Source organism: Clupea harengus, chromosome 5, assembly GCF_900700415.2.
Source record: "Clupea harengus chromosome 5, Ch_v2.0.2, whole genome shotgun sequence".
Lineage (NCBI taxonomy): Eukaryota > Metazoa > Chordata > Actinopteri > Clupeiformes > Clupeidae > Clupea > Clupea harengus.
Window position 1 is genome coordinate 18,040,427 of NC_045156.1, and position 11,107 is coordinate 18,051,533.

Here is an 11,107-nt window from a genome sequence, read left to right on the forward strand (position 1 = left end):
CCGGCCCTGACAATACCACTGGATTGGTTGGTGGAAATGTATGGAAATAGAGGTTACGGTATTTAACTAACCATCTCTAACTTTCTAACTCTCTGTAAACCTCTCACTTACTCTCTTGCTCTAACTCTCTTCCTCTTACTCCCCATGTTTCTCTCTCTCTCTCTCTCTTCATTTCCCCTTTATCTCTCTCCATTCCATCTCTTTATCTTATTCACTCATTCTTGTTGGGTTTAATTTCCCTACATTTGATGCATTCATGGTTTATCAGTATTATTTGGTCATTCAATTGGTTTAATTGGCATCCAACCAGTTTATTTGATTGATATTATTTACAGTAGTAGTGTTCCATTTGGTTTTCACCTTGCATTCAGTTTGGGTGATGCTTGTGACATTTCAGCCCACCGCTTACTGTAGTAATACACTATTCATTCATGAACCATCCTGTTAACTCCTTGTGTGCCATGCCATTACTGTGCCACTAGCCTATAGACTTGATGGTGAGGTAATTTCATAATTTCATGGATTCAGATTAATCGTATTTTCTGCAATATTTACCAAATGTATTCTTCTGTCCCATAAAGTTCAGACACTCTTAAGCCTTCCAGCCTGGTGTTTTTTCCGTCAATTTGATAACACTTTTGGCTGTCTTGCACTAGAGCACTACAAAGGCCATAGCTGTCTGGTGGAAGGATCACGTTAAAGAGACAGAACTCGTGCAAAGGTATCAGCCACCCATTCAACTGGCCAAACATCGAAGAATACTGGGGACAAATTCTAAAATTTCAAAACAGTGTGAGGTAAAAGACATTGACATTTCTGTGTGATGGTAACAACAAAATAGCATAATTTAAAACATTAGAGGTTATGCCAATGTGTCAGGTTTTAGGCTACCACATGTCATTAAGGAGGGCCAAGATGTCTTCAATATTTTGAGACCATGTAAGTGAATGGAAGTAATGCACTAAGAAACATTCTCAACGCATGCAATCACCATTACTTGTTTTAATTTGGCATATACTGTTAATAGACTGTCAGAATATCAGATATATGCCTTGTCAAATTATTTACAAGCAATCAAGGTAAATTAGGGTTTAAGCCACACTATGCAGATATGATTTCAGAAACACTGCTTTAAAATATTTGTATGATGAAAATTCAGTTCAACAATGGTAGATTCTCTGCAGTGAAATGCATCATGTTTTGACCATGCCCTGTGTGCTCGTGAAAGAGGGAGAGGAATGGATGACACACCATAGACTCCCTAAATAATGTTCAGCTTTTACGTTACCTCCAGGAGTTCATGTCTCAAGTCTGAACACCTTTCTTTCCCTAGATCACATTTCCGTATTCACTCACATCGGCATCCATCTGTTTTACAGACTGTTAACTCTTCCAAAACAACTCCCAGATGTTCACATACATACTTCTAGAATGATCTTCTCCACATCACCAACAACATAGAAGGCCACTGGAAGTCTCCATCTGAACTGACAGACATTTCCCCACCACATCTGTAGCTGCCCCCACGAAACAACAACTGAAAAAAGGGATTAAACTTAATGGACATCATTTATCAGAAGAAATATGAGCATTTAGATTTTTCAGAATGACTCATGCAAGATGATATATTGCAGGTTCTGTTATGTTATGGGAACTCTTTTAAAGATCATCTAAAGTCAAATCCACGTTGAACCTACTTGGAAAACATGTGTCTTACCTAGTATTCAAAACACTCTCAACCAGAAAGCATCAGATCAACCAGCTACTGCCAAAATCATCAAATTTGGTTGATTGTCCTCAAGTTCAAGTTAACTCCATTTAACAATTTATTAGTTGATATACCTTAGATTTTGAAAATCCACATACCTTTCAAGTTATTGTAAAAGAGAATTGTGAATATCTTACCTGTTGTGGAACTACACCAAAAATGTAGACACTACACCTAGTAACGTAATAATTCTGAACTTCTTTTCTTTGTTAACATCATTCTCACCCAGGTGTCCATCTTCGCTGATGTTATATAAACTAATCTCTGTCTGGAATTCTGACGTCTAGAGGGTCTGTGGTTTTCATTTAGCACCTCCATGTTTTCTATGGTGGCTTCATAGACATACACGCAATGTGTTAATGCTCGTCCTCTGGGTATGTTATACATAGCAGTGCCTCAGGTGGGGACCAGATGTGTCGGTCTTACTGGAAGGGATGTCTGAGTATGGATCAAGGACTGATGTTTGGATAGGGATGAGATCCCCAACAAGGAACAGAGCATAGTGGTAGTGTGAATCCAACGGCTTGTATTATTTTCACCAAAAGTCATATTAAAGTCATATTTCTGTGCTTTTTGCACTTTCCCATTTGACTGTATACCAACATAAGAGCCATCTATCAAATCACTTGTATAATAGAGATGCCATGTTTGAGGGATAGAAATTTTGAAAAATCCCTTCATGTCAGACATGAGAGATTGATGTCTTAAAGGGCCTAGCCCCTTAATACAGCATGAAAAGATCATCTTTCTTACAGAGCGTCCTGTGGCTCTCACAGCTGTACTATAGATTGTGATCACATGCCTATCAAGAATATAATATTAAATAAACATAACAGATGGTATGTTTAAAAGTGTTGCAACAATTGTGACTTGAGAAATACAGGCATCATATCTCCAAGAATGGCTGCTGTACTCAGTAAACATAGAAAAGTCTCCACACCACAAAATATATTTAATGGTTTAAAACAGGGGTTCTCAAACTTTTGCAAGCTGAGCCCCCCCAAAGCTGGTTAGGGGTAGTTGGGCCCCCCCCCCCCCCCCCCCCCCCCCCCCAAAGGTTTTATCAAAAACCTTTGAAAGGCATCACCTCCTACAATTTTTGTCAAATCTTCTTCAAAATCACCAGAGAGGATCCTCAGACCAAGCCTCACAAAATATATACAGAATTTTGATCCTCACAACCGTTTGTCCGTACAGCCACTGAAATTTAGCAGAAAAGCCGCCAAACAGGAAGTGAAGTCATATCTCAGCAAATCTTTCCGATATCAACACCAAACTTGGTATGCACGTTGATGACACTACAACATGTTCCCATGTGCAAAGGCAATCGCTATTAATCGCTAACGCTAAAATAATGCTTTACACATTTTACATTCAAAAAGTGATACTCTGATTCAATCACAAGTTCATATGAAGACACTTGAGAATGTTTAGTAAACAAATCTGAAAAGAAATTGACTGTAAGATGAAAAGTAGATTTTTGGTGAATATTTGAAACATGCATGCTTGGCTAATTGCTAGCGCGATTTCCAATGTAATGTAACCGGGTAGCTTTAGGACCCAGGAGTTTATAGGCAGCCCATGGCTGACAGGCTACTTCTGTTAGCGTTAGGAGCTTTTAGGCAGCCCATGGCTGACTAGGGCTGTCAACGAATATTCTAAAATCGAATACATATTGGAATAGTTGTTAAAAACTGAATTTCGAATGTGAAAATTAATATTCGAATGTAAAAAAAAAAAACACACAATAGCGGCAGCAGTGGCGCGACTGTCTACTTTGCGGGTGGGCGCGCGCCTGAGGTAAGGGACAGGTCACAGGAGTCGCACTGTCTGGCACAGCAACAGTTGACTTGCGTGGAAGATGGCAGAAGGTGCAGAACCCAGCTTGACCGCAGCAGAGAAAAAATCTAAAGAGTTATGTCTGGAAATGTTTCGGATTTTGGTCAGTTGATTGTAAACTTGTTGAGCCTACAGCTAAACTAGTGTGTAAGCTAAGTCAAGCTAGAGTTAGCTAACCATTCAACAACTAGCAACTTGAGGCTACATCTCCAAAATGTGCACCCAAGTGAATATGGCCTAATATGTGGAACTTCAGCGAAACAGCCACGACTGGATACATATTTTGCGCCGTCCGCCACAAGTTCGTTGTCTGCGGCACGACAGGAGGCCTGCACACAAAAAATGATTTCGTTCATATGCAAGGACATGAGGCCGATCAGTGTGGTGGATGGGATAGGCTTCAGGGAGTTCTGTGAAGCACTGGAACCGAGGTACCGTGTCTCATTTTATTTTACGTTAACAGAAACATTACTAGTGTGAGCTAGTCGCTACTGTACTGACTGTATATTGCATGAATAAAATAGATTAGATAGGTAAAACAGCTTCATGCACTGGTTTGATTATTTGCCGTTTCATGCCAAGGAAAAGTTTCATGTTTACCACAGCCCAGCTCGCTCGGAGTGTTCAATATCGGTTCTATACTGTAAAACTTCAATTAATGTTAATAATATTAGTTTCAATCACTGAATGAAGCCTGCCATATTTGGGACAAGAATCGCGACCTTAAATTGCTTGCACGAAACTCTTGATCAGCACTCAGCATTTGTTTATTGTTGTTGTTCATTTAAACCGATGCGGAGGGCGCGACGATGAGGGAGAGAGAGAGAAAGAAAGAGTGCGTGTGTGCGCGAGCGAGAGGCCAAGGTCTGCGGTCTTGGCCATTAGTTCATTTACTTATTTGTGTGTAGGTAATGTGTTGTTAAATATGTTAAAATTTAAATAAATGACCTATACAAGTAGTTATGTCTCGTTGTATTAATTTATCCTGTTATTCACGTGCCTTAATGCGCAACCAGATATTCGAATATGTTCGAATATATGTGTTTTTTAAATGGAATATTCTAACGTCATTTTTGAGCAATTTTGACAGCCCTACTTTGCAGTGAGTGTGTTTGCCCTACAATGCTAAAAAGTTGCAGTCAAATTTGGCAAAATTGCTAGCTTGGATATTATCTTTACATTTAGATGGGTTGGTGTTTACAAACAATGAGGATGCGCATGCAGCTTCAAGGCAGAACAATGCCTACCATTGCACCTTTACTGTATATGTTCCATCCACCCCCCCTTTCTGAATAAAGTTCCATTGATCTGATTTGTTGCTATCTGTTGCTATGAAAACCATTTTAGCCAAGCTAACTAACATTGTTTTTAGCTAGCTGACATTACCATTCAATCACAAACAAAACATGAATAGAAATAACTTGCTAACAGGGTCCTCACGTTTAATCAAAAGCTTGTAGTGAGATGCATGACCCCCGAGACAAGCTTTCATGTTAATAATACTGTTTGGTCACCCTGATTGTGCATGTTGTGTAGTTAAATGGGATGAGAGAGTCTGACCATGATAAATTATTGTCAAGCTGCTGTACCATCACAAGGTACACTTGCAAACAGCTGGACATTAGCTCTACCTTGGTCCAGTTCACTGCATGCCTCTTGTCAGTTGTGTATGACTGAGACTAGAGAGATGTCAATTCAGGGAGAGTTCCTATAACCATGGATTTTTAATGAGTTTTGGGGAATTTTGAAAACAGTGTTACTGTGTGGGACTATATTTTTTGGGCTACTTCTAATCCTCATGCGGCCGCCGCATTTATGCGTGACCTGCACTGGGAAAGAGGGAAACAGCATGGATGGGGAAAGTGTGTGGGCAGAGCAAGCTGTAGTAGTACATAACCTACAAGCGTCCTTTAGTGAAGTGTATCCTCACTTTCATACAGTTATTGTTGTAATCAAAGCTTTTAAAGAATGGATCTCTGCATTAAGGGCCTGACCAGAGCACAGGTGGCCTGACAGAACATGCTTCAAAGTTGTCACTTTCAAAAGGGTGGCATTTTAACCCTGTCAGTCCAAAATGTCTAAAACTTGGTACCCATGACTTATTGCTCATGGGAAACAAAAAAGTCTCAAGAACCCATAATGTCACCAGCATGGATATTTCTCGACAGTGACAATTTGTGAATAATTAAAAAAAATGACTTCAAATCAGCCATTGATCCAATTATCTGTCCAATGTTGTGTACATGTATGAAATACATGTCAGTGTCATGTCAATTTTGTAATGATTGGAATGTTGAGGAGGAACCCGCCATTGCTGCCTGCAGCTATATTTATTATTGTTATTATTATTATCAGTAATAGTAGGCCTATTAGTAGGCTATTCATTATTATCACCATCATTATGTTATTAATATTATAATTAATGATTATCGACCAATTATTATTATTGTATTATTATTATTATTATTATCATAATAATAATAAGTGTTATTATTGCTATTATTAGGATACTGTTATTATTATGGGCCTCATTGTGATCTTTACAAAAAAATCCTACAGGTCTGTCAATGTGAGACATGAGCCTGCTTTGCACTGCAAATGTCCTCAAATCTTGGGGCAATGTTTGACAAACATATCCTCAGGTCATCCTCGATCTGTGCGCGGTTGCGGTATTTAGTTTTGAGCGCAGTCAGTCTTGAAAAGCCTGCCTCGCACAAATATGTCGACGCGAAAAGGAGGAGCATTTTTAAGGCCATGTCGCAAAGCTGATCATTGCTACCCAGAATGACGAAAGAGGGGAGATGCTTAAGTCTACTGTCACTCTTCAGCTGCTCTTTCATGCATAGACATATATACATATGTCATATATGTATATATGTATCATATACATATATATGTCTATGCTTTCATATCTATTGACAGCTTATCTGCTGAGCAGAGAATGGATCCCGAACTCAGGCGAATGAACGCTAGTCCTCTTTGAAATAGGACCCAAACTGATTTCTGATATTCGGCGTGATTCAGTGTAATTTGACATAGGAGCTAAACTCAGCGCAATACCTATATTTATTCTACACGTCTTGCGTGGCCGGCAAAATCAGTGTTTCGGCAATTGTATGGGGTTTGCCAAGCTTAGCAATTCTATGAGCAACTACATAAGATGCCCCCAGACACTGCTTGGAGACAGTGCTATGCTTGGACATGGTGGTTCGTTGTTGCTGGAGGCCATCACGTTTATGTTTAAAGAAGTCCACAGGCTTCTCTTTTACGAATCAAAAACTTGTCCATGTTGTGTTTGTTTGCTGATACAGTGTGTGTGAAGTTAATAAAGTTCTAATTTCAACCTCGTGTTCTTGTAGCCTATGTGTGGTTGTGAACGACTTGCACACGAATAATGGATAAGGCTGTGCTAGGCAATTATTCCTAACAAAACGAACTGTACACAATGTAGACAAGGACAGCGCAAAATAGTATTCAAGTGCTGGTGTTTTATTTGTTGCAACACGTGGATAATCAAAAAATGTAAAGTTAGGTGTTAAGAAGAAAAGGGCTAGCTGTAGTTGGAAGAAGGTAGCTAGCTAGGCTAGCTCTCGGGGCTACGAGCTTTTTTAAAAGATTGCGGAGCAAATTACTTCTTAGAATAGGCTACGAATAGACCTACTGCAAGTGCAGTAAGGTATTACTAAGGAAGGAGTGAGTCTTTAAAAACACTGTTTATAAAGCAATGAATATCTGAATGATAAGGGAAATTGAACAAACTCTGCAGAGAGTCGTCTCAGGGTGAGCGCTTACCATGCCTGCGTTTTTTTTATACTCGGAAGCTTAGGTGCAACTCGCGTTCAAATGATAAGCCTCCGTTTTGATTGGTGGATCAGGAGCAAAACAGTATTCGATTTGTTTGGGTCAGTCCAGCCCCTTGCATTTCGCCACTGAGGGAGCTTTCACTAACCAGTGACAGGTCGGCGGTAGTTTTTTTTTTTCTCCGTCTGTGACATCGCGCCCCCCCTGAAGAGTGTTCGCGCGCCCCCCACTTTGAGAACCACTGGTTTAAAAGGTCCGTTATTACATGTGTAAGCAACATACTTTTTCCTTTTAAGTTTCAATTACATGTCTATTTATGTTGTTTTAGCCATTGCTTTAGAACTGTGTACATTGTCTGAATTTTCTCAATGAATCGAAATTTTGAAAGGTAAAAAGCCTTTTAGAGGTGCAAACAGGAAGGGATCAAATGCTTAGGACAAAGTTTAGCAAAGACTTACACAGGAGCACGTAATTCGGCTATCAGAACCATATGTTGCACCTGGATTCTGGGTGTGTGCTGCATGTGTTTGCAGCCTTGGTTAAGCAAAAGCATGCCTGGGATTTTATCACCTCAGGAAGTTATCACATCATTTAATGAACAGTTCGCTCTATGTCTCACAAAGAGAAGGTGAAAGCAGATTTTAAGATTTTTCTTTATTATTAACAAAAGGATTTCCCCAAATTTCGTATATGTGTTCTGTGAATTGTCTATTTGTTTATTTTTCACAGGGATAGCTATTTTTTCCACAAGTAATATGCTTCACAGCTAGGCTACTGATAACAATTGTAGCAGCATGAAGAACTTGCTCAGAAGAACAGTGGTAAGTTCTGTTTGAAGGTTTTCGGAGCACACAAGGGAAAAGGCTGTTCCTGTGTAAAGGGCTCCATTGGGGTTCCATAACGAGCCCCAGACTTAACGCATCATTATCGTTAAAAATGACCTGTGCGTTCTCACGTTCTACATAGGCCAGACCAGTGTTGCCACATGTGTCATAATTGCCTGTGATAACAGGTAGCAAATGTGTGCTGGGAACAAAAACATGCAACAGGACAGGATGCGCAAGGGCACTGAAGATGTCAGCTTTGTGCAAAAAAAGTGAGACAAGCGTGCCAAAAAGTCCTGTACATGAAAACAGTTTGAGATTCTAAGGACAATGTAACCCCTTTTATGTCACACTCTCTCTGTGTATTGAATGCACATATAGCAAGTATACTAATGAAGAGTGCATGCAATATAATATTACTTTCGAAACAGAAATGTTTTATAACAGTGTCTTAAAATGGCACGTGTGGCTTCTTCTAAAGGTTTGCTAAGACTTAACAGCAAAGGCCAACCCCATGTCGGCTTCATTATGTAATGAGGAGCTGATGCCTCTGGTCATCATTTGAAAACATTCACGTTGAAATCTACATTTTCACTTCAGCCTGTCCTGGGGGTGTCATATCATACCCAGAAGCTGCTAAAGATTGGCTGAGCTTAAAAGATCTTTGCAAAGTCAGTAAATTAATTTTGCCAAACCGAGGGGCACCGAGTTGATGGCAGAGCACATCTCTGAAATTAACTTCTGTGCAATGTGTTTCCTATACTTGCAAAGGGGAAACAGATGGTAGTGTTATCATTCCTGGAGGTTTACTAAACTTTGCAAAGCTCACGATGAAAGTGGAGACCACATTTTTCAATGATTTATTTCAGCATGGCAAACCACAACAGAAATTCTAATTTGTGGCTATCTGTGTATATAGAGTGTGCATCGCAGTAAATGGGTGTTTTTGATTACTAAAGGTTACTTATGCCAGTGATGAAAACTGAACTATTGCTAATATAAGTACTCTGTTTTCACTGGTATCTGATATGGAGATCAGGGTACAATTTGTGGTTTGATGTTTGTCTCCATTTTTACAAGAACAGTTGTTGTTATTGGAAGTTTTTTTTTACGAAAAAGCAATCTTTGGTCAAATGACTTATGTTTGGCAACATAAAATATACACATGCAATCACATTTCACAAAAACTGTTTTCTAAATAAATGGAGTCATACTGTATTGATGAAAAAACAAATGTGGAAAGCAATAGCCTAAAAACAGTGGAATGAAAGGACATTTCACACACTTCTTCTGAGGTTCCTGCCTACCTGCAATTCAACACATCCAGGTGTAACTTGTTGTATGGCCTTGACTCCACACGTGCGTAATGGGGCTAGAGCTAATACCTAATCTAGCACTTTTAGTTTTCAGACAGAACACCTTTTTTTTTTAAAGACCCATCAGAAGACTCTTGAGGAGACTTGGCAAAGAGTTTTTTTTGTGTCCAGCCTGGAACCATCAATAATACCAGCTGTGTTGTGGCACAGATGCAACTCAATGCAGGCAGTGGGAAGGGGCTTAAATGTGTTTATTGATTGTTGTCAGTAACTTCCCATTTCAGGTTAACAGAATCCAATTTCGGAGAGCAGTAAGTTCCTCATATTTTGTTCTTCTTTAGATGTTGACTGGGAAATGGCATCAGAGTCTAATTCACAGTGGCTCATGTCAGTCTCCAGAATGAGCGGTACTCAGAAATGAGTGGTTAATTAGTGCAGTACCTCATATTCTGAATACACTATTCATCACACAAATTACTTTTCTACACTGTATACTATTCCTAAGACTTACCTGCTGCAATCATACATTTCAATGTTTATTTTACACGCTCTTATGTTGACTGGCTGTCTGCGTCTAGGAATAAAAGGCAAACAGTCAGTGAATCTGGTTGTTATTTGACAACTCCGGTGTCCATCTACATTTTCTGTTGCTGTACGGCACATTTCCAAATGAAAATTGACACAGTGTGGCAAGCAGTTGTATAACTTGAACCAACATTTGAAAGTAATACCATACAAATACATAAGCTAAAACGCTTTCTGTTCTGCTACAGATGTGTAAACCTCAATAAACATGGAAAGCAGCCCCCTCCTGTATCAGATACAGTATACAACCAAAGTGAGTACACCCCTGTGCAACATTACTTAAATGTAGAATGATTCAAAATCGCATCACCTCTTAATAGTTGTATTTTTTCTTGACAAGTTAACAAGTAGAGTATTTTCACTTATGAACAATCAAAACCAAATACTTTAGAAAGACTATATTGAAAATGTAGGCCTCAAAGTAGAAACTCGATGCAACAAATGTGAATAGTGAATACACCTGTGATCACTGACACACAAGTAAGAAAACCTGTGATCACTGAAGCAAAACTGAGTATACCTGTGATTACCAATTAGCCTTCTAGAACTTTCTCAATTGTGTCTCAAAATGGAAAAGGATACAGGAAGATCTGAGACGAACAAAAAAAAAATGTATTAACACAGTTGCAACAGTAATCAGGAGGTAGCCTATAGAACCAGCCGTAGTACCACTAATCAGAGCCGTAGTGGCTGTCCTCCTAAAATTATGCCATGGACATGCGCTACTTGCACAATCTAGCTCTGAAAAACAGATGGGCCAGTGCTTCAGACTTGGCACAGGGGTCATCAACGGAAATCAGAGTGTCTGTGACTGCTCAGTGCGAAGAACATTGCATAACGTCAACCGCTATGGACGGCAAGAGAAAAACCTTGCCTGCTCTTCGGCACAAAACTACCAGATTAAAAATGCTAAAGAACATGAAGATTCACCTGATTAATATTGGAAGCATTTTCTTTGCTCAGATCTGGTCCAG